The sequence below is a fragment of the Ranitomeya variabilis genome, chromosome 4, assembly GCF_051348905.1.
Source record: "Ranitomeya variabilis isolate aRanVar5 chromosome 4, aRanVar5.hap1, whole genome shotgun sequence".
In the NCBI taxonomy this organism is placed as follows: Eukaryota; Metazoa; Chordata; class Amphibia; order Anura; family Dendrobatidae; genus Ranitomeya; species Ranitomeya variabilis.
Genome location: NC_135235.1, coordinates 184,533,016 through 184,559,707, shown reverse-complemented (window position 1 = coordinate 184,559,707; position 26,692 = coordinate 184,533,016). Strand labels below are relative to the sequence as shown.

Genomic DNA, 26,692 nt, shown 5'->3' with positions numbered 1-26,692 from the left:
GTGTGCCATCTCTCATTCAGTGGGCCATAGAAAGCCTATTTATTTTTTTGTTTTTTTTTAATATTATTGGGTTTCTAAAGTCTCCCTGAAAAAAAAAAAATACTTAAAAAAACAGTGGGAGAGTAATATTGCCCTTTCAGCTTGTGTGCCAGTCTTGACTCCTGGGTGTGCCACCTCTCTCTCTCTCATTCAGTGGGCCACAGAAAGCATATTTATTATTATTATTTTTTTTTTTTTATATATTATTGGGTTTCTAAAGTCATTTTGAAAAAAAAAAAAATACATAAAAAAACAGTGGGAGAGTAATATTGCCCTTTCAGCTTGTGTGCCAGTCTTGACTCCTGGGTGTGCCACCTCTCTCTCTCTCTCATTCAGTGGGCCATAGAAAGCCTATTTATTTTTTATTTTTTTTTTATATTATTGGGTTTCTAAAGTCTCCCTGAAAAAAAAAAAAAAACATAAAAAAACAGTGGGAGAGTAATATTGCCCTTTCAGCTTGTGTGCCAGTCTTGACTCCTGGGTGTGCCACCTCTCTCTCTCAAATTGTGGGCCATAGAAAGCCTATTTATTTTTTTGCTTGATTTGGGTTCTAAAATCTACGTTTCAAAAAATCACTACATCAATCAGTGGGAGAAAAATATTGGCCTCAGTCAGTGCTTGTGTGCCACTCCTGACTCCTGTGTGTGCCATCTCTCACTCAGTGGGCCATAGAAAGCTTATTATTTTTTGTTTTTTTATTATTTGGTTTCTAAAGTCTCCCTGAAACAAAAAAAAAATACATAAAAAAACAGTGGGAGAGTAATATTGCCCTTTCAGCTTGTGTGCCAGTCTTGACTCCTGGGTGTGCCACCTCTCTCTCTCTCATTCAGTGGGCCATAGAAAGCATATTTATTATTATTATTATTATTATTTTTTTAATATTATTGGGTTTCTAAAGTCATTTTGAAAAAAAAAAAAATACATAAAAAAACAGTGGGAGAGTAATATTGCCCTTTCAGCTTGTGTGCCAGTCTTGACTCCTGGGTGTGCCACCTCTCTCTCTCTCTCATTCAGTGGGCCATAGAAAGCCTATTTATTTATTTTATTTTTTTTATATTATTGGGTTTCTAAAGTCTCCCTGAAAAAAAAAAAAAAACATAAAAAAACAGTGGGAGAGTAATATTGCCCTTTCAGCTTGTGTGCCAGTCTTGACTCCTGGGTGTGCCACCTCTCTCTCTCAAATTGTGGGCCATAGAAAGCCTATTTATTTTTTTGCTTGATTTGGGTTCTAAAATCTACCAGAAAAAAAAATAAAACATCAATCAGTGGGAGATTAATATTGGCCTCAGGGCTTGTGTGCCACTCCTGACTCCTGTGTGTGCTATCTCTCACTCAGTGGGCCATAGAAAGCCTATTTATTTTTTTGCTTGATTTGGGTTCTAAAATCTACCAGAAAAAAAAATAAAACATCAATCAGTGGGAGATTAATATTGGCCTCAGGGCTTGTGTGCCACTCCTGACTCCTGTGTGTGCTATCTCTCACTCAGTGGGCCATAGAAAGCCTATTTATTTTTTTGCTTGATTTGGGTTCTAAAATCTACCAGAAAAAAAAATAAAACATCAATCAGTGGGAGATTAATATTGGCCTCAGGGCTTGTGTGCCACTCCTGACTCCTGTGTGTGCTATCTCTCACTCAGTGGGCCCTAGAAAGTCTTTTTATTTTTTTAGTATTTGGTTTCTAAATTGTCCCTGAAAGAAATCATTTGATCTTATTTGGTTTCTAAAGTCTCCCTGAGAAAAAAAAACAAAAAAAAAAACGTGTGAGATTAATATTGACATTTGTGCTTGAGTGACAGTCCTGCGTGTGTGGCATCTCTCATTCAGTGGGCCATAAAAAGCCTATTTATTTATTTATTTTTTTTAATATTATTGGGTTTCTAAAGTCTCCCTGAAAAAAAAAAATACATAAAAAAACAGTGGGAGAGTAATATTGCCCTTTCAGCTTGTGTGCCAGTCTTGACTCCTGGGTGTGCCACCTCTCTCTCTCTCATTCAGTGGGCCATAGAAAGCCTATTTATTTTTTATTTTTTTTTAATATTGTTGGGTTTCTAAAGTCTCCCTGAAAAAAAAAAAAAAAACATAAAAAAACAGTGGGAGAGTAATATTGCCCTTTCAGCTTGTGTGCCAGTCTTGACTCCTGGGTGTGCCACCTCTCTCTCTCTCATTCAGTGGGCCATAGAAAGCCTGTTTATTTTTTTATTTTATTTTTTTTTTTTATTAGTATTTGGTTTCTAAATTGTCCCTGAAAAAAACATTTTATCTTATTTGGTTTCTAAAGTCTCCCTGAGAAAAAAAAAAAAAATTAGGTGGGAGAATAATATTGACATTAGTGCTTGAGTGACAGTCCTGCGTGTGTCATCTCTGTGATTTTGTGCCACAGAAAACAGAGTGTGTAACATTGTGCCTGATTTTCCTTGTGGTCTCACCAACCTGTTAAGGGATATAGAAATCATACTGAAGTTATAGCTCACCGTGTAAGTTGTTTGACAGCAACAAATAAAGTTACTTTGGTTAATTTTTTTAAACAATGAGGAAGTCTGGTGCAAGAGGTCGTGGCCGTGGGCGTTCATTGTCAGCTGGTAATGATGGTAGTGGTAGTGGAGCATCAGGTGGTCGTGGGGATAAAAATATTCCACCTAAGTCTGGAGCTGTGGAGCCAGTTTCGTCGTCTGGCTACACAAGGCCTCGAACGCTCTCTTTTCTGGGAGTAGGAAAAACGCTTTTAAAGCCGGAGCAGCAACAGCAAGTTTTGGCTTACATTGCAGACTCAGCCTCTAGCTCTTTTGCCTCCTCTTCTGAAACTGGTAAATGTAAAAGCAGCGCGTCGCTTGTGGATGTTCACGGTCAGGGACAAGTCGCTTCCTTGTCCTCCTCAGCAAAAACTACAACAAGAGAGAAGGATGCAGCAGGCGACACAACGGGTCACTCCATGGAGCTCTTTACACATACCGTCCCTGGCTTAGAAAGTGAAACACTTAACAGGCCATGCCCATTACAAGTAGAATCTGACATGGAGTGCACTGATGCACAGCCACAGCCAGAGTACTATGCTGCTCCTTTGACTCAGACCACCACATTGCCCTCTCAGGGTACAGATCCACAATCAGACCCTGATGAGACTATGTTGCCCCGCCACGAACGCTATACCACAGACCGACACAGTGACACAGACGAAGTTGCACACGAGCTCGAAGAGGAGGTAATAGATGACCCGGTTGTTGACCCCGATTGGCAGCCATTGGGGGAACAGGGTGCAGGCAGCAGTAGTTCAGAAGCGGAGGTGGAGGAGGGGCCGCAGCAGGCATCAACATCGCAACAGGTTCCATCTGCCGGGCCCCTATCTGGCCCAAAACGCGTGTCAAAGCCAAAACCTGTTGGAGCACAGCGTTGCCATCCGGTTAAAGCTCAGTCTGCAATCCCTGAAAAGGGATCCGATGCTAGGAAGAGTGCAGTCTGGCATTTTTTTAAACAACATCCAATTGATCAGCGCAAAGTCATCTGTCAAAAATGTTCAACTAGCTTAAGCAGAGGTCAGAATCTGAAAAGTCTCAATACTAGTTGCATGCATAGACACTTAACCACCATGCATTTTCAAGCCTGGACTAACTACCAAACGTCCCTTAAGGTTGTAGCACCCTCGGCCAATGAAGCTAGTCATCAACGCAACATCCCTTCCGTCACTGTAAGGCCACCATTTTCCGCACCACCGGCAGTATCTGTGCAGGTTTCTTTGACAGCCAAAAGCAGTCAGGGTCAGGGAATCACCAGTTTTGTAGGAGGAAATATTGCATCTAGGGCACCGGCGGAAACAATACCGTCTCCAACCGTCTCTCAGTCTGCCATGTCCACCGGCACACCCGCAAGTTCCACGATCTCCATCTCTCCAGTTCAGCTCACACTACATGAGACTCTGGTTAGAAAAAGGAAGTACTTATCCTCGCATCCGCGTACACAGGCTTTTAACGCCCACATAGCTAGACTAATCTCGTTAGAGATGATGCCCTACCGGTTAGTTGAAAGCGAAGCTTTCAAAGCCCTAATGGAGTATGCTGAACCACGATACGAGCTACCCAGTCGGCACTTCTTTTCTAGAAAAGCCATCCCAGCCCTGCACCAGCATGTTAAACAGCGCATCGTCCATGCACTCAGGCAATCTGTGAGTACAAAGGTGCACCTGACTACAGATGCATGGACCAGTAGGCATGGCCAGGGACGTTATGTGTCCATCACGGCACACTGGGTGAATGTGGTGGATGCAGGGTCCACAGGGGACATCAATTTAGGGACAGTTGTGCCTAGCCCACGGTCTAGGAAACAGTTGACTGTAGGCGTTCGCACCCCCTCCTCCTCGTCCTCCTGCAGAAGCTACAGCTCTTCCACAGACCGCAGTCGGCCAACCACTCCATCGGCAGATGACACTGTTGCACACCAGTTGTCCCATTATGGGCCAGCTACTGGCAAGCGTCAGCAGGCTGTATTGGCTATGAAGTGTTTGGGCGACAACAGACACACCGCGGAAGTTCTGTCCGAGTTCTTGCAACAAGAAACGCAGTCGTGGCTGGGCACAGTAGATCTTGAGGCAGGCAAGGTAGTTAGTGATAACGGAAGGAATTTCATGGCTGCCATCTCCCTTTCCCAACTGAAACACATTCCTTGCCTTGCTCACACCTTAAACCTGGTGGTGCAGTGCTTATTGAAAACTTATCCTGGGTTCTCCGACCTGCTCCTCAAAGTGCGTGGACTTTGCTCACATATCCGACGTTCGCCTGTACACGCCAGCCATATGCAGAACTATCAGCGGTCTTTGAACCTTCCCCAGCATCGCCTAATCATAGACGTTGCAACAAGGTGGAACTCAACACTGCACATGCTTCAGAGACTGTGCCAACAGAGGCGGGCTGTTATGTTTTTGTGGGAGGATACACATACACTGGCAGGCAGTAGGATGGCAGACATGGAGTTGTCAGGTGTGCAGTGGTCGAAGATACAAGACATGTGTCAAGTCCTTCAGTGTTTTGAGGAATGCACACGGCTGGTTAGTGCAGACAACGCCGTAATAAGCATGAGCATCCCCCTAATGCGTCTGCTGATGCAAAGTTTGACGCACATAAAGGAGCAGGGGTCTGCACCAGAGGAAGAGGAAAGCCTTGATGACAGTCAGCCATTGTCTGGTCAGGGCAGTGTACAGGACGAGGTAGCGGGCGAAGAGGAGGTGGAGGACGAGGAGGATGATGGGGATGAGTATATTTTTAATGCGGAACCTTTCCCGGGGGCACTGGAAATTGGTTGCGTGTCAAGGCCGGGTTCTGGTTTTTTGAGGGACACAAGTGACGTAGATTTGCCTGCAACTGCCCCTCACCCAATCACAACCAGAGATTTGACAACTGGAACTTTGGCCCACATGGCGGATTATGCCTTACGTATCCTAAAAAGGGACACACGCATTACAAAAATGATGAACGATGACGATTACTGGTTGGCCTGCCTCCTTGATCCACGCTATAAAGGCAAATTGCAAAATATTATGCCACATGAGAACTTGGAACTAATATTAGCAACCAAACAATCAACTCTTGTTGACCGTTTGCTTCAGGCATTCCCAGCACACAGCGCACGTGATCGTTCTCACACGAGCTCAAGGGGGCAGCAGACTAGGAGTGTTAGGGGTGCACACATCAGAAGTGGCGTTGGACAGAGGGGTTTTCTGACCAGGTTGTGGAGTGATTTTGCTATGACCGCAGACAGGACAGGTACTGCTGCATCAATTGAAAGTGACAGGAGACAACATTTGTCCAGTATGGTTACTAACTATTTTTCATCCCTTATCGATGTTCTCCCTCAACCGTCATTCCCATTTGATTACTGGGCATCAAAATTAGACACCTGGCCAGAATTGGCAGAATATGCATTGCAGGAGCTTGCTTGCCCGGCAGCAAGTGTCCTATCAGAAAGAGTATTCAGTGCTGCAGGTTCAATATTAACCGAAAAAAGGACTCGTCTGGCTACCCAAAATGTTGACGATCTAACATTCATTAAAATGAACCACAACTGGATTTCGAAATCTTTTGCCCCACCTTGCCCGGCCGACACCTAGCTTTCCAATGAAAAGCTCTTGCCTGTGGACTACTGTGAATTACTTTTCTAATGTCTAATTTACTGCAGCTGATTGTCCAGCATACGACATGTTTACACCTCCCTAAATGGCCAAACTCCCCACACGGGGCCGTGGTATCGCGACTTGGCGCAAGCACCCGTGAGACTGCTGTTTGTCTGAAGAGGTGGGTGTACTCGCTTTTGGTCGACGGCATTGCTACTGGGTCCCTCATAGTACAATAAAGTGTCTCTGGCGGTGGTGGTGGCCACCCAACGTCAGACACACTGTTGTAACATGAGGGGCCTTGGGCCTGTAACGCCGGCCACAAGAGAGTTCACCCACCCCCAGGTCAAACATTGCTCTACCACTTCCACAGTTATCTCTCACACTTCCACCAATGTTAAGTCTATGCGCTGACATCCTTCCATACCTGCCACTGACAATACCATTGTGTTGACATGTATGATGGTACTTAACATAGTCAGGGGCAGTGTCCTCTATTTACCACAGTAAATACTTTGCGCAAAATTAGTAGGTCTGAAACAACGCAGAGGATCCCACCCCTGAACCTAATGATTGCACCCTTTAGTGTTTTTGTTTTGTTTTAATGCGAGACATTCACATTTAGTTGTTGTTTTGGAATACTAACTGGCAGACACTCATTACAATCGGCCTCCGTTGACCAGACCACTGCTGCCCGTGTACCCCTGGAACCAATTATAAAGTGCCTACAGCCAGCCCATTTTTTTATGTTAGGCCTTCGAAGCCTGTCTGCGGTCCATCCTTCCACTAGGCCTCCACTGACCAGACCACTGCTGCCCGTGTTCCCCTGGAACCAATTATAAAGTGCCTACAGCCAGCCCATTTTATTATGTTAGGCCTTCGAAGCCTGTCTGCGGTCCCTCCTTCCACTAGGCCTCCACTGACCAGACCACTGCTGCCCGTGTACCCCTGGAACCAATAATAAAGTGCCTACAGCCAGCCCATTTTTTTATGTTAGGCCTTCGAAGCCTGTCTGCGGTCCCTCCTTCCACTAGGCCTCCACTGACCAGACCACTGCTGCCCGTGTTCCCCTGGAACCAATTATAAAGTGCCTACAGCCAGCCCATTTTATTATGTTAGGCCTTCGAAGCCTGTCTGCGGTCCCTCCTTCCACTAGGCCTCCACTGACCAGACCACTGCTGCCCGTGTTCCCCTGGAACCAATTATAAAGTGCCTACAGCCAGCCCATTTTTTTATGTTAGGCCTTCGAAGCCTGTCTAAGGTCCCTCCTTCCACTAGGCCTCCACTGACCAGACCACTGCTGCCCGTGTTCCCCTGGAACCAATTATAAAGTGCCTACAGCCAGCCCATTTTATTATGTTAGGCCTTTGAAGCCTGTCTGCGGTCCCTCCTTCCACTAGGCCTCCACTGACCAGACCACTGCTGCCCGTGTACCCCTGGAACCAATAATAAAGTGCCTACAGCCAGCCCATTTTTTTATGTTAGGCCTTCGAAGCCTGTCTGCGGTCCCTCCTTCCACTAGGCCTCCACTGACCAGACCACTGCTGCCCGTGTTCCCCTGGAACCAATTATAAAGTGCCTACAGCCAGCCCATTTTTTTATGTTAGGCCTTCGAAGCCTGTCTGCGGTCCCTCCTTCCACTAGGCCTCCACTGACCAGACCACTGCTGCCCGTGTTCCCCTGGAACCAATTATAAAGTGCCTACAGCCAGCCCATTTTATTATGTTAGACCTTTGAAGCCTGTCTGCGGTCCCTCCTTCCACTAGGCCTCCACTGACCAGACCACTGCTGCCCGTGTACCCCTGGAACCAATAATAAAGTGCCTACAGCCAGCCCATTTTTTTATGTTAGGCCTTCGAAGCCTGTCTGCGGTCCCTCCTTCCACTAGGCCTCCACTGACCAGACCACTGCTGCCCGTGTTCCCCTGGAACCAATTATAAAGTGCCTACAGCCAGCCCATTTTATTATGTTAGGCCTTCGAAGCCTGTCTGCGGTCCCTCCTTCCACTAGGCCTCCACTGACCAGACCACTGCTGCCCGTGTTCCCCTGGAACCAATTATAAAGTGCCTACAGCCAGCCCATTTTATTATGTTAGGCCTTTGAAGCCTGTCTGCGGTCCCTCCTTCCACTAGGCCTCCACTGAGCAGACCACTGCTGCCCGTGTTCCCCTGGAACCAATTATAAAGTGCCTAGAGCCTATTTTTTTATTTAATTTAATATTAATAAAGCAGGATGAACTACGATATACCACACTATGAGCTACCCAGTTGACAATTCTTTTGCGAGAAAAGCCATCCCACCCCTCCACCTGCATGTTAAAGACCGCATTGTCCTTGCATTCTGTCAATTTGTCAGTCCAAAGGTATACCTGACAACAGACACATGGACCTGTAGGCCTGGCTACGGAAGGTTACGTGTCCTTTGTGGCTCAATGGGTTAATGTATTGGATGCATGGTCCACACAGGGGACAGCCTGCAAAGTCTATCTGCAGTCCCTAATTCAAGTTGTCCTCAACTGAATAAAGCTGAGCTTCAACCTTCTGTTCCAAATTACCATTTTTAAAAATGCAATTGGCTGTTCCGGCCTACTAAAGGTGTCTGTCTGCCCCTGCCTGGTGTTGTCCTCAACTGAATAAAGCTGAGCTTCAACCTTCAGTTCCAAACATACAACAAAAAACTGGTGCAATACAAAAAGTGGCCTCCAGCTACAAAAACTTTCTCCTACAAGTAGTTAACTGACAGTTTTTTTACCAGTGAAAACACAGATATGGCATCCAACGAGTGTTGTCCTGTCTCGTCTTCTTTATATTATTGCCAAGAAGCTGCAACTGAATAAAGCTGTGCTTCAACCTTCTGTTCCAAATTACCATTTTTAAAAATGCAATTGGCTGTTCCGGCCTACTAAAGGTGTCTGTTTGCCCCTGCCTGGTGTTGTCCTCAACTGAATAAAGCTGTGCTTCAACCTTCTGTTCCAAATTACCATTTTTAAAAATGCAATTGGCTGTTCCGGCCTACTAAAGGTGTCTGTTTGCCCCTGCCTGGTGTTGTCCTCAACTGAATAAAGCTGAGATTCTACCTTCTGTTCCAAATTACCATTTTTAAAAATGCAATTGGCTGTTCCGGCCTACTAAAGGTGTCTGTCTGCCCCTGCCTGGTGTTGTCCACAACTGAATAAAGCTGAGCTTCAACCTTCTGTTCCAAATTACCATTTTTAAAAATGCAATTGGCTGTTCCGGCCTACTAAAGGTGTCTGTCTGCCCCTGCCTGGTGTTGTCCTCAACTGAATAAAGCTGAGATTCTACCTTCTGTTCCAAATTACCATTTTTAAAAATGCAATTGGCTGTTCCGGCCTACTAAAGGGGTCTGTCCCTGCCTGGTGTTGTCCTCAACTGAATTAAGCTGAGCTTCAACCTTCTGTTCCAAATTACCATTTTTAAAAATGCAATTGGCTGTTCCGGCCTACTAAAGGGGTCTGTCCCTGCCTGGTGTTGTCCTCAACTGAATAAAGCTGAGCTTCAACCTTCTGTTCCAAATTACCATTTTTAAAAATGCAATTGGCTGTTCCGGCCTACTAAAGGTGTCTGTCTGCCCCTGCCTGGTGTTGTCCTCAACTGAATAAAGCTGAGCTTCAACCTTCTGTTCCAAATTACCATTTTTAAAAATGCAATTGGCTGTTCCGGCCTACTAAAGGTGTCTGTCTGCCCCTGCCTGGTGTTGTCCTCAACTGAATAAAGCTGAGCTTCAACCTTCAGTTCCAAACATACAACAAAAAACTGGTGCAATACAAAAAGTGGCCTCCAGCTACAAAAACTTTCTCCTACAAGTAGTTAACTGACAGTTTTTTTACCAGTGAAAACACAGATATGGCATCCAACGAGTGTTGTCCTGTCTCGTCTTCTTTATATTATTGCCAAGAAGCTGCAACTGAATAAAGCTGTGCTTCAACCTTCTGTTCCAAATTACCATTTTTAAAAATGCAATTGGCTGTTCCGGCCTACTAAAGGTGTCTGTTTGCCCCTGCCTGGTGTTGTCCTCAACTGAATAAAGCTGAGATTCTACCTTCTGTTCCAAATTACCATTTTTAAAAATGCAATTGGCTGTTCCGGCCTACTAAAGGTGTCTGTCTGCCCCTGCCTGGTGTTGTCCACAACTGAATAAAGCTGAGCTTCAACCTTCTGTTCCAAATTACCATTTTTAAAAATGCAATTGGCTGTTCCGGCCTACTAAAGGTGTCTGTCTGCCCCTGCCTGGTGTTGTCCTCAACTGAATAAAGCTGAGATTCTACCTTCTGTTCCAAATTACCATTTTTAAAAATGCAATTGGCTGTTCCGGCCTACTAAAGGGGTCTGTCCCTGCCTGGTGTTGTCCTCAACTGAATTAAGCTGAGCTTCAACCTTCTGTTCCAAATTACCATTTTTAAAAATGCAATTGGCTGTTCCGGCCTACTAAAGGGGTCTGTCCCTGCCTGGTGTTGTCCTCAACTGAATAAAGCTGAGCTTCAACCTTCTGTTCCAAATTACCATTTTTAAAAATGCAATTGGCTGTTCCGGCCTACTAAAGGGGTCTGTCCCTGCCTGGTGTTGTCCTCAACTGAATAAAGCTGAGCTTCAACCTTCTGTTCCAAATTACCATTTTTAAAAATGCAATTGGCTGTTCCGGCCTACTAAAGGTGTCTGTCTGCCCCTGCCTGGTGTTGTCCTCAACTGAATAAAGCTGAGATTCTACCTTCTGTTCCAAATTACCATTTTTAAAAATGCAATTGGCTGTTCCGGCCTACTAAAGGGGTCTGTCCCTGCCTGGTGTTGTCCTCAACTGAATAAAGCTGAGCTTCAACCTTCTGTTCCAAATTACCATTTTTAAAAATGCAATTGGCTGTTCCGGCCTACTAAAGGGGTCTGTCCCTGCCTGGTGTTGTCCTCAACTGAATAAAGCTGAGCTTCAACCTTCTGTTCCAAATTACCATTTTTAAAAATGCAATTGGCTGTTCCGGCCTACTAAAGGTGTCTGTCTGCCCCTGCCTGGTGTTGTCCTCAACTGAATAAAGCTGACCTTCAACCTTCTGTTCCAAATTACCATTTTTAAAAATGCAATTGGCTGTTCCGGCCTACTAAAGGTGTCTGTCTGCCCCTGCCTGGTGTTGTCCTCAACTGAATAAAGCTGAGCTTCAACCTTCAGTTCCAAACATACAACAAAAAACTGGTGCAATACAAAAAGTGGCCTCCAGCTACAAAAACTTTCTCCTACAAGTAGTTAACTGACAGTTTTTTTACCAGTGAAAACACAGATATGGCATCCAACGAGTGTTGTCCTGTCTCGTCTTCTTTATATTATTGCCAAGAAGCTGCAACTGAATAAAGCTGTGCTTCAACCTTCTGTTCCAAATTACCATTTTTAAAAATGCAATTGGCTGTTCCGGCCTACTAAAGGTGTCTGTTTGCCCCTGCCTGGTGTTGTCCTCAACTGAATAAAGCTGAGATTCTACCTTCTGTTCCAAATTACCATTTTTAAAAATGCAATTGGCTGTTCCGGCCTACTAAATGTGTCTGTCTGCCCCTGCCTGGTGTTGTCCACAACTGAATAAAGCTGAGCTTCAACCTTCTGTTCCAAATTACCATTTTTAAAAATGCAATTGGCTGTTCCGGCCTACTAAAGGTGTCTGTCTGCCCCTGCCTGGTGTTGTCCTCAACTGAATAAAGCTGAGCTTCAACCTTCTGTTCCAAATTACCATTTTTAAAAATGCAATTGGCTGTTCCGGCCTACTAAAGGGGTCTGTCCCTGCCTGGTGTTGTCCTCAACTGAATAAAGCTGAGCTTCTACCTTCTGCCTCTTATTAACTGCTGTTTTTTTAAAAAATTGGCTGTTGCGGCCTACTAAAGGTGTCTGCCCCTCCCTGGTGTTGTCCTCAACTGAACAAAGCTGAGCTTCCACATTCTGGCTTTCGCCCTATACTATCAGATATTAAACTGCATTTGGCCTACTAGTGTGGTTAGGCCCTTGAAACAGTGTCTGCTGCTCTTGGGTTTGCTACTCCACTGAACAAAGCAATGCCGCCTGTTTAGTCCTGTTACCAATTTTGAACTGCATTTAGCCTACTTTATTCTTTGGCCCTATATCTGTTTCCTCCTCATCCTGCCCATTGCCCAGCCACTGCTAGATGAGTCTGCTGGTACATTGACCTAGACCACTACATTCCCCTTATACTCTACACAGCCAGAATCTGACCCTGCTGAAAGTAAGGTTCCCCTTCCCGCATGTTATACCACCTTACACAGGGACAAAGAGGAAGGTGCAGATGAAAGTGCAGGTTCCTTCATCAGGTGGGGGGGCATACTCGTTGGCGACGTCACTGGCACAGGGCCCCTCAGAGTACGCAAAAGTGTCGCTGCTGGTGGGAGGCGCCCCCGCCATGCAAACACACCGCCGTACTTTGAGGGGCCCTGTGCCAGTGCCAACGAGTGGGCCCTGGCTGCTTGCTTAGGATCACAGCACTTGCAAACTTTACATACTTACCTCTCACTGCTCCACTGCCGTGACGTAGTTCACGTTTCCTGGGCCCACTAAAACCTTGAACGAGCCCTACCCCCCACAACTTTTGCCAAATGACCCCCAATTTCCAATGCCCAACTATTATTATAAAGTTAATTAAGATTGACAAGCTTCAGAAACAAGAATGGATGTTTTTGGCATTAAAATGGGCACTGTAGGTGTTTTCCTGGCCTCCACTCACTGCCGACTATGCTTCCCCATTGACTTGCATTGGGTTTCGTGTTTCGGTCGATCCCCGACTTTTAGCGATAATCGGCCGACTGCACTCGACTCGACTCTGGACAAAATCGGGTTTCACAAAACCCGACTCGATCTTAAAAAAATGAAAGTCGCTCAACTCTAGTTGTCAGTCCTGTCTCCATTGGTAATTTGCAGCCTAAATTTATTTTGTCTGTGACTTTAATTTGTTCATTGTCTTCCTACCCTGTTATGGCGTTTGTGGATTCAGGTGCTGCCCTGAGTCTTATGCACTTGTCGTTTGCCAAGCGCTGTGGTTTTGTCCTGGAGCCTTTAAAAGTTCCTATTCCTCTCAGGGGAATTGATGCTACGCCACTGGCGGAAAATAAACCGCAGTATTGGACACAAGTGACCATGTGCATGACTCCTGAACATCGGGAGGTGATTCGTTTTCTTGTTCTGCATAAAATGAATGATTTGGTCGTGTTAGGTCTGCCATGGTTACAGACCCATAATCCTGTTTTGGATTGGAAGGCTATGTCGGTGTTGAGTTGGGGTTGTCAGGGAATTCATTGCGATTCTCCGCCGGTGTCTATTGTTACTTCTACTCCTTCAGAGGTTCCTGAGTATTTGTGTGACTATCAGGATGTATTCAGTGAGTCCAGGTCCAGTGCTCTTCCTCCTCATAGGGACTGTGACTGCGCTATAGATTTGATTCCTGGCAGTAAATTTCCTAAGGGACGATTATTTAATTTGTCTGTACCCGAGCATGCCGCGATGCGTTCTTATCTCAAGGAGTCTTTGGAGAAGGGGCATATTCGTCCATCCTCTTCCCCTCTTGGTGCCGGATTCTTTTTTGTGGCCAAGAAGGACGGGTCTTTGAGACCTTATATAGACTATCGGCTTCTGAATAAAATCACTGTTAAGTTTCAGTATCCTTTGCCACTATTGTCAGACTTGTTTGCTCGGATTAAGGGTGCCAAGTGGTTCACCAAGATAGATCTTCATGGTGCGTGCAACCTTGTGTGCATTAGGCAGGGAGATGAATGGAAAACTGCATTCAATACGCCCGAAGGTCATTTTGAATACTTGGTGATGCCCTTTGGGCTCTCTAATGCTCCTTCAGTGTTTCAGTCCTTTATGCATGATATCTTCCGGAAGTATCTGGATAAATTTATGATTGTTTATCTGGATGATATTCTGGTTTTCTCGGATGATTGGGATTCTCATGTGAAGCAGGTCAGGATGGTGTTTCAGGTTTTGCGTGATAATGCTTTGTTTGTGAAGGGCTCAAAGTGTCTCTTTGGAGTGCAGAAGGTTTCCTTTTTGGGTTTTATTTTCTCCCCTTCTGCTGTGGAGATGGACCCAGTTAAGGTCCGAGCTATTCATTATTGGACTCAGCCCACGTCTGTTAAGAGTCTTCAGAAGTTCTTGGGGTTTGCTAATTTCTACCGTCGCTTTATCGCTAACTTTTCTAGCGTTGTTAAACCTTTGACGGATATGACCAAGAAAGGTTCTGATGTGACTAGTTGGGCCCCTGCAGCCGTGGAGGCCTTCCAGGAGCTGAAGCGCCGGTTTACTTCGGCGCCTGTTTTGTGCCAGCCTGATGTCTCACTTCCCTTTCAGGTTGAAGTGGATGCTTCTGAGATCGGTGCTGGGGCTGTTTTGTCGCAGAGAGGCTCTGGTTGCTCTGTGATGAGACCATGTGCTTTTTTCTCTAGGAAGTTTTCGCCTGCTGAGCGGAACTATGATGTTGGTAATCGGGAGTTGTTGGCCATGAAGTGGGCATTTGAGGAGTGGCGTCATTGGCTCGAGGGTGCTAAGCATCGTGTGGTGGTCTTGACTGATCACAAAAATCTGATGTATCTCGAGTCTGCTAAGCGCCTGAATCCTAGACAGGCTCGTTGGTCATTGTTTTTCTCTCGTTTTGACTTTGTGGTCTCGTACCTGCCTGGTTTGAAGAATGTTAAGGCTGATGCTCTTTCTAGGAGCTTTGTGCCTGACTCTCCTGGAGTCTCGGAGCCAGCTGGTATTCTTAAAGAGGGAGTAATCGTGTCAGCCATATCTCCTGATTTGCGACGTGTGTTGCAGAGATTTCAGGCTGGTAGACCTGACTCTTGTCCACCCGACAGACTGTTTGTTCCTGATAAATGGACCAGCAAAGTCATTTCTGAGGTTCATTCCTCGGTGTTGGCAGGGCATCCGGGAATTTTTGGTACCCGAGATTTGGTGGCTAGGTACTTTTGGTGGCCTTCCTTGTCACGGGATGTGCGGTCATTTGTGCAGTCCTGTGGGACTTGTGCTCGGGCTAAGCCTTGTTGTTCTCGTGCTAGCGGGTTGCTTCTGCCCTTGCCCGTCCCGAAGAGGCCTTGGACACACGTTTCCATGGATTTCATTTCTGATCTTCCGGTGTCTCAAGGAATGTCTGTCATCTGGGTGGTGTGTGATCGTTTTTCCAAGATGGTCCATTTGGTACCCTTGCCTAAGTTGCCTTCCTCTTCCGATCTGGTTCCTTTGTTTTTTCAGAATGTGGTTCGTTTACATGGCATTCGGGAGAATATCGTGTCCGACAGAGGATCCCAGTTTGTGTCCAGATTCTGGCGATCTTTTTGTGCTAAAATGGGCATTGATTTGTCGTTTTCATCTGCCTTCCATCCTCAGACTAATGGTCAAACGGAGCGAACTAATCAGACACTGGAGGCTTATTTGAGATGTTTTGTTTCTGCGGACCAGGATGATTGGGTGACCTTCTTGCCATTGGCGGAGTTTGCCCTTAATAATCGGGCTAGTTCCGCTACTTTGGTTTCGCCATTCTTCTGCAACTCTGGTTTTCATCCTCGTTTCTCCTCGGGTCATGTTGAGTCTTCTGACTGTCCTGGGGTGGATTCCGTGGTGGATAGGTTGCAGCGGATTTGGAATCTTCTGGTGGACAACTTGAAGTTGTCACAGGAGAAGGCTCAGCGTTTTGCCAACCGCCGCCGCGGTGTGGGCCCCCGACTTCGTGTTGGGGATTTGGTTTGGTTGTCTTCTCGGTATGTCCCTCTGAAGGTTTCCTCTCCTAAGTTTAAGCCTCGCTTTATTGGTCCTTATAAAATTTTGGAAGTTCTTAACCCGGTTTCTTTTCATTTGGATCTTCCGGTGTCGTTTGCCATTCACAACGTGTTCCATAGGTCTTTGTTGCGGCGGTACGTTGTGCCTGTGGTTCCTGCTGTTGAGCCTCCTGCTCCGGTGTTGGTTGAGGGCGAGTTGGAGTACGTGGTGGAGAAGATCTTGGATTCTCGTCTCTCTAGACGGAGGCTTCAGTATTTGGTCAAATGGAAGGGCTATGGTCAGGAGGATAATTCCTGGGTGGCCGCCTCTGATGTTCATGCGGCCGATTTGGTTCGTGCCTTCCACGCTGCTCATCCTGGTCGCACTGGTGGTCTTGGTGAGGGTTCGGTGACCCCTCCTTAAAGGGGGGGTACTGTTGTGAACTATACTTCTTGGCTCCCTCTTGTGGTCACTAGTGATTTGGCATTTGTCTTTTACCAGGTTGGTACTCACCTGCTTCGTTAGGCCTGGGGTGTTGCTATTTAAACTTCCTGGATTCTCAGTCCAGTGCCTGGCATCGTTGTAATCAGTTCATTTCTGTTTGCTCCTGTCTTCAGGTCCTGGTTCTTTGCAAGATAAGCTAAGTCCTGCTTTCTTATTTTTGATCATTTGCATTGTTTATATTTTTGTCCAGCTTGTACAAAATGTGATTCCTGATATCGCTGGAAGCTCTAGGGGGCTGATATTCTCCCCCCACACCGTTAGTCAGTTTGGGGGTTCTTGGATATTCAGCGTGGATATTTTGCAGGGTTTTTGCTGACCATATAAGTCATCTTACTATATTCTGCTATTAGTCAGTGGGCCTCTCTTTGCTAAAATCTAGTTCATTCTTACATTTGTCTTTTCTTCTTACCTCACCGTTATTATTTGTTGGGGGCTTGTATTACTTTGGGGTCTTTTCTCTGGAGGCAAGAGAGGTCTTATTTTCCCTTACAGGGTTAGTTAGTTCTCCGGCTGGCGCGAGACGTCTAGGGTCAACGTAGGCACGTTCCCCGGCTGCTGTTAGTGTTTGTGCTAGGATCAGGTATATGGTCAGCCTAGTTACCACGTCCCTATGAGCTGGTATTTATGTTTGCAGACTTTGCTGTAATCTCTGAGATCCTTTGCCATTGGGATCATAACAGCGCACACACTGAGAGACAGATGCCACACACAGGACTGGCACAGAGACAGACTTGCCAATATTTATCTCCCACTAATAATTTTTTTTTTTTTAAAAAGGGGGAATTTACCCCCCCCAAAAAAAGGCCCAGTATTACACAGTGGTTTTCGGTGGCGCACACAATGAGAGACAGATGCCACACACAGGACTGGCACAGAGGCAGACTTGCCAATATTTATCTCCCACTAGTAATTTTTTTTTAAAAGGGAGAATATACCCCCCCCAAAAAAAAGGCCCAGTATTACACAGTGGTTTTCGGTGGCGCACACAATGAGAGACAGATGCCACACACAGGACTGGCACAGAGGCAGACTTGCCAATATTTATCTCCCACTAATAATTTTTTTTTTTAAAAGGGAGAATTTAGAAAAAAAAAAAAAGGCCCAGTATTACACAGTGGTTTTCGGTGGCGCACACAATGAGAGACAGATGCCACACACAGGACTGGCACAGAGGCAGACTTGCCAATATTTATCTCCCACTAGTAATTTTTTTTTAAAAGGGAGAATATACCCCCCCCCAAAAAAAGGCCCAGTATTACACAGTGGTTTTCGGTGGCGCACACAATGAGAGACAGATGCCACACACAGGACTGGCACAGAGGCAGACTTGCCAATATTTATCTCCCACTAATAATATTTTTTTTTAAAAGGGAGAATTTACCCCCCCCAAAAAAAGGCCCAGTATTACACAGTGGTTTTCGGTGGCGCACACAATGAGAGACAGATGCCACACACAGGACTGGCACAGAGGCAGACTTGCCAATATTTATCTCCCACTAGTAATTTTTTTTTAAAAGGGAGAATTTACCCCCCCAAAAAAAGGCCCAGTATTACACAGTGGTTTTCGGTGGCGCACACAATGAGAGACAGATGCCACACACAGGACTGGCACAGAGGCAGACTTGCCAATATTTATCTCCCACTAATTTTTTTTTTTTTAAGAGGGAGAATTTAGAAAAAAAAAAAAAAAAAAGGCCCAGTATTACACAGTGGTTTTCGGTGGCACACACAATGAGAGACAGATGCCACACACAGGACTGGCACAGAGGCAGACTTGCCAATATTTATCTCCCACTAATAATATTTTTTTTTAAAAGGGAGAATTTACCCCCCCCCAAAAAAAGGCCCAGTATTACACAGTGGTTTTCGGTGGCGCACTGTTATGGTTTCCAATGGCAAGGAAACATCAGAAGCATAGAATAAACGGACAAGCTCTCGGGTGATGGAAACTAGAGCTGACCGCGATGCTAAACCTACACACCACACTAGAAGTAGCCAGGGGGCATTCCTGCGTTGTCTCTAGATGCCGCGCGCCAGCCGGAGAACTAACTACCCCTGGTAGAAGAAAACACAGTCCTGGCTTGCCTCCAGAGAATGTCCCCACAGGAGATAGTAGCCCCCCACATATAATGACGGTGAGAGCAGATGAAAAGACACACGTAGTATGAAAGCAGATTTAGCACAGAGAGGCCCGCTAACTAAATAGCAGAAAGATACAACAGAGGACTTCGCGGTCAGCTGCAAAACCCTTCAAAACACCATCCTGAAATTACCTTAACTCATGTGACAACTCATGCCACTGGAGTGGTAATTTCAGCCCAACAAGAGCTTCCAGCTGCAGAGACTCACATAAGTGCAAACTGGACAAAACACACAAAAATAGACTTAAGGACTAAAGTGTCCAACTTAGCTGAGCAGAAAACTGGGAGCAGGAACATGCAACAGAATCACTCTGGATACATTGATGGCCAGCATTAGAATGACTGAGGAGCAAGGTTAAATAGGATACTCCCACATCCTGATAGGAACAGGTGAACTGAGAAGGCAAAGCTTGCAGGACACCAGTACCACAAGAGACCACCGGGGGAGCCCACGAACCGAATCACAACAGTACCCCCCCTTAAGGAGGGGGCACCGAACCCTCACAAGAACCACCAGGGCGATCTGGATGAGCCCTATGAAAGGCACGGACCAAATCAGAAGCATGAACATCAGAAGCTGTAACCCAAGAATTATCCTCTTGACCGTAGCCCTTCCATTTCACCAGATATTGAAGTCTCCGTCTGGAAACACGGGAGTCCAAGATTTTCTCCACCACGTACTCCAATTCACCCTCAACCAGCACAGGAGCAGGAGGCTCAACAGAAGGCACAAGTGGTACCTCATACCTCCGCAATAATGACCGATGGAAGACATTATGGATAGCAAAGAATGCTGGGAGGTCCAAACGAAAAGACACAGGGTTAAGAATTTCCAAAATCTTATAAGGACCGATGAACCGAGGCTTAAACTTAGGAGAAGAGACCCTCATAGTGACAAAACGGGAGGACAACCACACCAAGTCCCCAACACGAAGACGAGGACCAACACGACGATGGCGATTAGCAAAACGTTGAGTCCTCTCCTGGGACAACTCCAAATTGTCCACCACCTGCCCCCAAATACGATGCAACCTATCCACCAAGGTATCCACTCCAGGACAATCCGAAGACTCCACCTGACCAGATGAAAAACGAGGATGGAACCCTGAATTGCAAAAGAAAGGGGAGACCAAAGTGGCAGAACTGGCCCGATTATTAAGGGCAAACTCAGCCAACGGCAAAAAGGAGACCCAGTCATCCTGATCAGCAGACACGAAACACCTCAAATAAGTCTCCAAGGTCTGATTAGTACGTTCCGTCTGGCCATTTGTCTGGGGATGAAATGCAGACGAAAAAGACAAATCAATGCCCATCCTGGCACAAAACGCCCGCCAAAATCTGGACACAAACTGGGATCTCCTGTCGGAAACGATATTCTCCGGAATACCATGCAGCCGAACTACATTCTGAAAAAACAGGGGCACCAACTCAGATGAGGAAGGCAGCTTGGGCAAGGGCACCAAATGAACCATCTTAGAAAAGCGGTCACACACCACCCAAATGACGGACATCTTCTGAGAAACAGGGAGATCAGAAATAAAATCCATAGAGATGTGTGTCCAAGGCCTCTTAGGAACAGGCAAGGGCAACAACAACCCACTAGCCCGAGAACAACAAGGCTTGGCCCGAGCACAAACATCGCAAGACTGCACAAAAGTACGCACGTCCCGAGACAGGGAAGGCCACCAGAAGGACCTAGCCACCAAATCTCTGGTACCAAAAATTCCCGGATGACCTGCCAACGCAGAAGAATGAACCTCCGAGAGGACTCTATTGGTCCACTCATCCGGCACAAACAATCTACCAGGCGGACAACGATCAGGCCGATCCGCCTGAAACTCTTGTAAAGCACGTCGCAGGTCTGGGAAGACAGCAGACAATATCACCCCATCCTTAAGTATACCCGTAGGTTTAGAATCACCAGGGGAATCAGGTTCAAAACTCCTAGAAAGGGCATCCGCCTTCACATTCTTAGTACCTGGCAGATACGAAACCACAAAATTAAACCGGGAGAAAAACAACGACCAGCGCGCCTGTCTAGGATTCAGACGTCTGGCCGACTCAAGATAAATCAAATTTTTGTGATCAGTCAAGACCACCACCTGATGTTTAGCACCCTCAAGCCAATGATGCCACTCCTCGAATGCCCACTTCATCGCCAAAAGCTCCCAATTACCGACGTCATAATTTCGCTCGGCGGGCGAAAATTTTCGAGAAAAGAATGCACAAGGTCTCATCACTGAACAATCTGAACTTTTCTGCGACAAAACCGCCCCCACTCCGATCTCGGAAGCATCAACTTCCACCTGAAAAGGAAGAGAAACATCAGGCTGGCCATACTGTTATGGTTTCCAATGGCAAGGAAACATCAGGAGCATAGAATAAACGGACAAGCTCTCGGGTGATGGAAACTAGAGCTGACCGCGATGCTAAACCTACAAACCACACTAGAAGTAGCCAGGGGGCATTCCTGCGTTGTCTCTAGATGCCGCGCGCCAGCCGGAGAACTAACTACCCCTGGTAGAAGAAAACACAGTCCTGGCTTGCCTCCAGAGAATGTCCCCACAGGAGATAGTAGCCCCCCACATATAATGACGGTGAGAGCAGATGAAAAGACACACGTAGTATGAAAGCTGATTTAGCACAGAGAGGCCCGCTAACTAAATAGCAGAAAGATACAACAGAGGACTTCGCGGTCAGCTGCAAAACCCTTCAAAACACCATCCTGAAATTACCTTAACTCATGTGACAACTCATGCCACTGGAGTGGTAATTTCAGCCCAACAAGAGCTTCCAGCTGCAGAGATTCACATAAGTGCAAACTGGACAAAACACACAAAAATAGACTTAAGGACTAAAGTGTCCAACTTAGCTGAGCAGAAAACTGGGAGCAGGAACATGCAACAGAATCACTCTGGATACATTGATGGCCAGCATTAGAATGACTGAGGAGCAAGGTTAAATAGGATACTCCCACATCCTGATAGGAACAGGTGAACTGAGAAGGCAAAGCTTGCAGGACACCAGTACCACAAGAGACCACCGGGGGAGCCCACGAACCGAATCACAACAGCGCACACAATGAGAGACAGATGCCACACACAGGACTGGCACAGAGGCAGACTTGCCAATATTTATCTCCCACTAATAATTTTTTTTTTAAAAGGGAGAATTTACCCTCCCCCCAAAAAAAAGGCCCAGTATTACACAGTGGTTTTCGGTGGCGCACACAATGAGAGACAGATGCCACACACAGGACTGGCACAGAGGCAGACTTGCCAATATTTATCTCCCACTAATAATTTTTTTTTTAAAAGGGAGAATTTACCCCCATCAAAAAAAAATATGGCCAAGTATTACACAGTGGTTTTCGGTGGCACACAATGAGAGACAGATGCCACAGACAGGACTGGCACAGAGGCAGACTTGCCAATATTTATCTCCCACTAATAATTTTTTTTTAAAAGGGAGAATTTACCCCCCCCAAAAAAGGCCCAGTATTACAGAGTGGTTTTCGGTGGCGCACACAATGAGAGACAGATGCCACACAGAGGACTGGCACAGAGGCAGACTTGCCAATATTTATCTCCCACTAATAATTTTTTTTTTAAAAGGGAGAATTTAGAAAAAAAAAAAAAAAAAGGCCCGGTGTTACACAGTGGTTTTTGGTGGCGCACACAATGAGAGACAGATGCCACACACAGGACTGGCACAGAGGCAGACTTGCCAATATTTATCTCCCACTAATTATTTTTTTTTTAAAAGGGAGAATTTAGAAAAAAAAAAAAAAAAAAAAGGCCCGGTATTACACAGTGGTTTTTGGTGGCGCACACAATGAGAGACAGATGCCACACACAGGACTGGCACAGAGGCAGACTTGCCAATATTTATCTCCCACTAATTATTTTTTTTTTAAAAGGGAGAATTTAGAAAAAAAAAAAAAAAAAAAAGGCCCGGTATTACACAGTGGTTTTTGGTGGCGCACACAATGAGAGACAGATGCCACACACAGGACTGGCACAGAGGCAGACTTGCCAATATTTATCTCCCACTAATTATTTTTTTTTTAAAAGGGAGAATTTAGAAAAAAAAAAAAAATGGCCCAGTATTACAGTGGTTTTCGGTGATAGATAGCTGTGCAGAAAGGAAGGAACAACAGGATTTGTGCTTTGAAAAAAGCAGTTGGTTTGCACAGCGGCGTACACACACAGGCACAGCAACGCAGCTATCAGGGTCAGGGAGCCTTCTAGGGCAGCCCAAAAAGCGACAGCGCTGAGGAAAAAAAAATGTAGCTTCCACTGTCCCTGCAAACAAAAGGTGGTGTTGGACTGTGGAAATCGCTACAGCACAAGCGGTTTGTGGCTTTATGTTCCCTGCCTAACACTATCCCTGCTTCTGACGAAGCTGCAGCAACCTCTCCCTACGCTCAGATCAGCAGCAGTAAGATGGCGGTCGGCGGGAACGCCCCTTTATAGCCCCTGTGACGCGGCAGAAAGCAAGCCAATCACTGCAATGCCCTTCTCTAAGATGGTGGGGACTGAGATCTATGTCATCACGCTGCCCACACTCTGCGTCCACCTTCATTGGCTGAGAAATGGCGCTTTTAGCGTCATTGAAACGCGACTTTGGCGTGAAAGTCGTGTACCGCGTGGCCGACCCCACACAGGGATCGGATCGGGTTTCATGAGACGCCGACTTAGCCAAAAGTCGGCAACTTATGAAAATGAACGATCCATTTTGCTCAACCCTACTGGGGACAGTAAAAACCGACCCAAGTCATGTTGTCCTGAGTCTCGGCTACCCCCGGTAGCCAAGACCCCAGAAATTTTCCAACACTGGAGGGCCCTATAACTTTATTTCTCAGTGCAGTTAAGCCCTTAACCCCAAGGGTGGTTTGCATGTTAATGACTGGGCCAATTTTAACAATTCTGACCACTGTCCATTTATGAGGTTATAACTCTGGAACGCTTGTATGGATCCTGGTGATTCTGACACTGTTTTCCAGTGACATATTGTACTTCATGTTAGTCATAAAATTTCCTCGATATTACTTGCGTTTGTTTGTGAAAAAAAAAACGGAAATTTGGAGAAAATTTTGAACGTTTCACCATTTTCCAACTTTGAATCTTCATGCCTTTAAATCACAGAGATATGCCACACAAAATGCTTAATATGAAACATTTCCCACATGTCTACTTTATATCAGCACAATTTTGGAACCAACATTTTTTTTGTTAGGAAATTATAAGGGTTAAAAGTTGACCAGCGATTGACCAGCAATTTCTCATTTTACAACATCATTTTTTTTTAGGGACCACATCACATTTAAAGTCACTTTCAGGGGTCTATATAGAAAATACCCAAAAGTGACACCATTCTAAAAACTGCACCCCTCAAGGTGCTCAAAACCACATTCAAGAAGTTTATTAACCCTTCAGGTGCTTCACAGGAATTTTTGGAATGTTTAAAAAAAATGACCATTTAACTTTTTTTTCACAAAAAAAATTATTTCAGATCCAAATTGTTTTATTTTACCAAGGGTAACAGGAGAAATTGGACAACAAATTTTTCCAAAATACGCAGATACCCCATATGTGGGGGGAACCACTGTTTGGGCGCATGGCAGAGCTTGGAAGGGAAGGAGCGCCGTTTGACTTTTCAATGCAAAATTGGCTGGAATTGAGATAGGACGCCATGTCATGTTTGGAGAGCCCCTAATGTGCCTAAACAGTGGAAACTCCCACAAGTGACATCATTTTGAAAAGTAAACCCCCTAAGGAACTTATCTAGATGTGTGGTGAGCACTTTGAATCCCCAAGTGCTTCAAAGAAGTTTATAATGTAGAGCCGAAAAAATGAAAAATCATATTTTTTCACAAAAATGATATTTTAGCCCCCAATTTATTATTTTCTCAAAGGTAAGAGGAGAAATTGGACCACAACAGTTATTGAGCAATTTGTCCTGAGTATGCTGATATCCCTTATGTGGGGGTAAACCACTGTTTGGGTGCATGGCAGAGCTCGGAAGGGAAGGAGCGCCGTTTGACTTTTCAATGCAAAATTGACTGGAATTGAGATCGGACGCCATGTCGCGTTTGGCGAGCCCCTGATGTGCCTAAACAGTGGAAACCCCCCATAAGTGACCCCATATTGGAAAATAGACCCCCCAAGGAACTTATCTAGATGTGTTGTGAGAACTTTGAACCCCTTAGTGCTTTACTACTGTTTGTAACGCAGAGCCGTGAAAATTAAAAAAAAAAAAAAAATCCACAAAAAAGATTTTTTTAGCCCCCAGTTTTGTATTTTCTTAAGGTAACAGGAGAAATTGGACCCCAAAAGTTGTTGTCAAATTATTCCGGAGTACGTTGATAGCCTATATGAGGGAGGAACCACCGTTTGGGCATATGGCAGAGCTCGGAAGGGAAGGAGCGCCGTTTGGAATGCAGACTTAGATGGAATGGTCTGCAGGCATCACGTTGCGTTTGCAGAGCCCCTGATGTACCTATACAGTAGAAATCCTCCATAAGTGACCCCATATTGGAAACTAAACCCCACACGGAATTTATCTAGATGTGTTTTGAGAACTTTTATCCCCTAAGTGTTTCACTACAGTTTAAAACACAGAGCCGTGAAAATAAAAAATCTTTTTTTTTCCACAAAAATAATATTTAGCCCCCAGTATTGTATTCTCTCAAGGGTAACAGGAGAAATTGGACTTCAAAAGTTGTTGTCCAATTTGTCCTGAGTAGGGTTGAGCGACTTTGACTTTTTTAGGGTCGAGTCATGTTTCGCGAAACCCGACTTTTTGAAAAGTCGAGTCGGGCGAAATCGGCCGATTACTGCGAAAAGTCGAGGATCGGCCGGAACACGAAACCCTATGCATGTCAATGGGGATTTTTTTTTAATTTTTTTTATTTTTTTATTCTCTCTCTCTCTCTCTCTCTCTCCCCCTCCGTCCCAGCCCAGAAAACTTTGTTTTACACTTTACAAATCCCTACTGCGCACAAGCGATAAAATGATAGGCGTGCACGCCCCTAACCCCTATGTCATCACTCTGCCCACGGTCCTTCATTGGCTGAAAAAATGGCGCTAAACGCATCATACGAAACGCGACTTTGGCGCCAAAATCGCGTACCGCATGGCCGACCCCACACAGGGATCGGGTCGGGTTTCATGAGATGCCGACTTTACCAAAAGTCGGCGACTTATGAAAATGACCGATCCGTTTCACTCAACCCTAGTCCTGAGTAAGCTGATAACCCATATTTTGGGGAACCACCGTTTGGGCGCATGAGAGAGCTCGGAAGGGAAGGAGCGCAGTTTGGAATGCAGACTTAGATGGAATGGTCTGCTGGCAACATGTTGCGTTTGCAGAGCCTCTGATGTACGTAAACAATAGAAACCCCCCATAAGTTGCCCCATATTGGAAACGAGAAGTTATCTAGATGTGTCGTGAGAACTTTGAACCTCCAATTGTTTCACTACAGTTTATAATGCAGAAACGTGAAAATAAAAAATCTTTTTTTCCCACAAAAATGATTTTTTTAGCCCCCAAATTTGTATTTTCCCAAGGGTATCAGGAGAAATAGGACCTCAAAGGTTGTTGTGCAATTTGTCCTGAGTACGCTGATACCCCATATGTGGGGGTAAAGCACTGTTTGGGTGCATGGCAGAGCTCGGAAGAAAAGGAGCACCGTTTGACTTTTCAACGCAAAATTGATTGGAATTGAGATTGGATGCCATGTCGCATTTGGAGAGCCCCTGATGTGCCTAAACAGTGGAAACTCCCTAATTCTAACTTCAACCCTAACCCCAACACACCTCTAACCCTAATCCCAACCCTAACCAAAACCACACCCCTAACCTGAACACGCCCTAACCCTAATTCCAACCCTACCCACACCCGTAACCCCAACACACCCTTAAGCCCAACATACCCCTAACCTTAATCCCAACCCTAACCATAACCCTAACCCTGACACAACCCTAACCCTAATCCCAACCCTAATCTCTACCATAAACATAATCCAAACCCTAACCCATTCTCTAGCCCCAAGCCTAACTTTAGCCCCATCCCTAACCATAACTTTAGTCCTATCCCTAACCCTAACCCTAATTTTAGCCCTAACCCTAACAGGAAAACAGAAAAATCCTTTTT

General features: G+C 45.5%; 1 protein-coding gene and 1 long non-coding RNA gene across 4 annotated transcripts in view; both read right to left on the bottom strand.

Moving 5' to 3' along the window:
* Window positions 1-26,692, bottom strand: part of LOC143770141 (sulfotransferase 2B1-like) — a 272,873-nt gene that overhangs the window by 130,088 nt on the left and 116,093 nt on the right. The gene's annotated exons all lie outside the window — the stretch shown is intronic.
* LOC143770140 (uncharacterized) lies at window positions 20-2,897 on the bottom strand. The gene is made up of 2 exons (XR_013214554.1): window positions 2,191-2,897; window positions 20-1,034 (listed from the first exon to the last, which is right to left on the bottom strand). It is a non-coding gene; the product is annotated as an uncharacterized LOC143770140 (long non-coding RNA).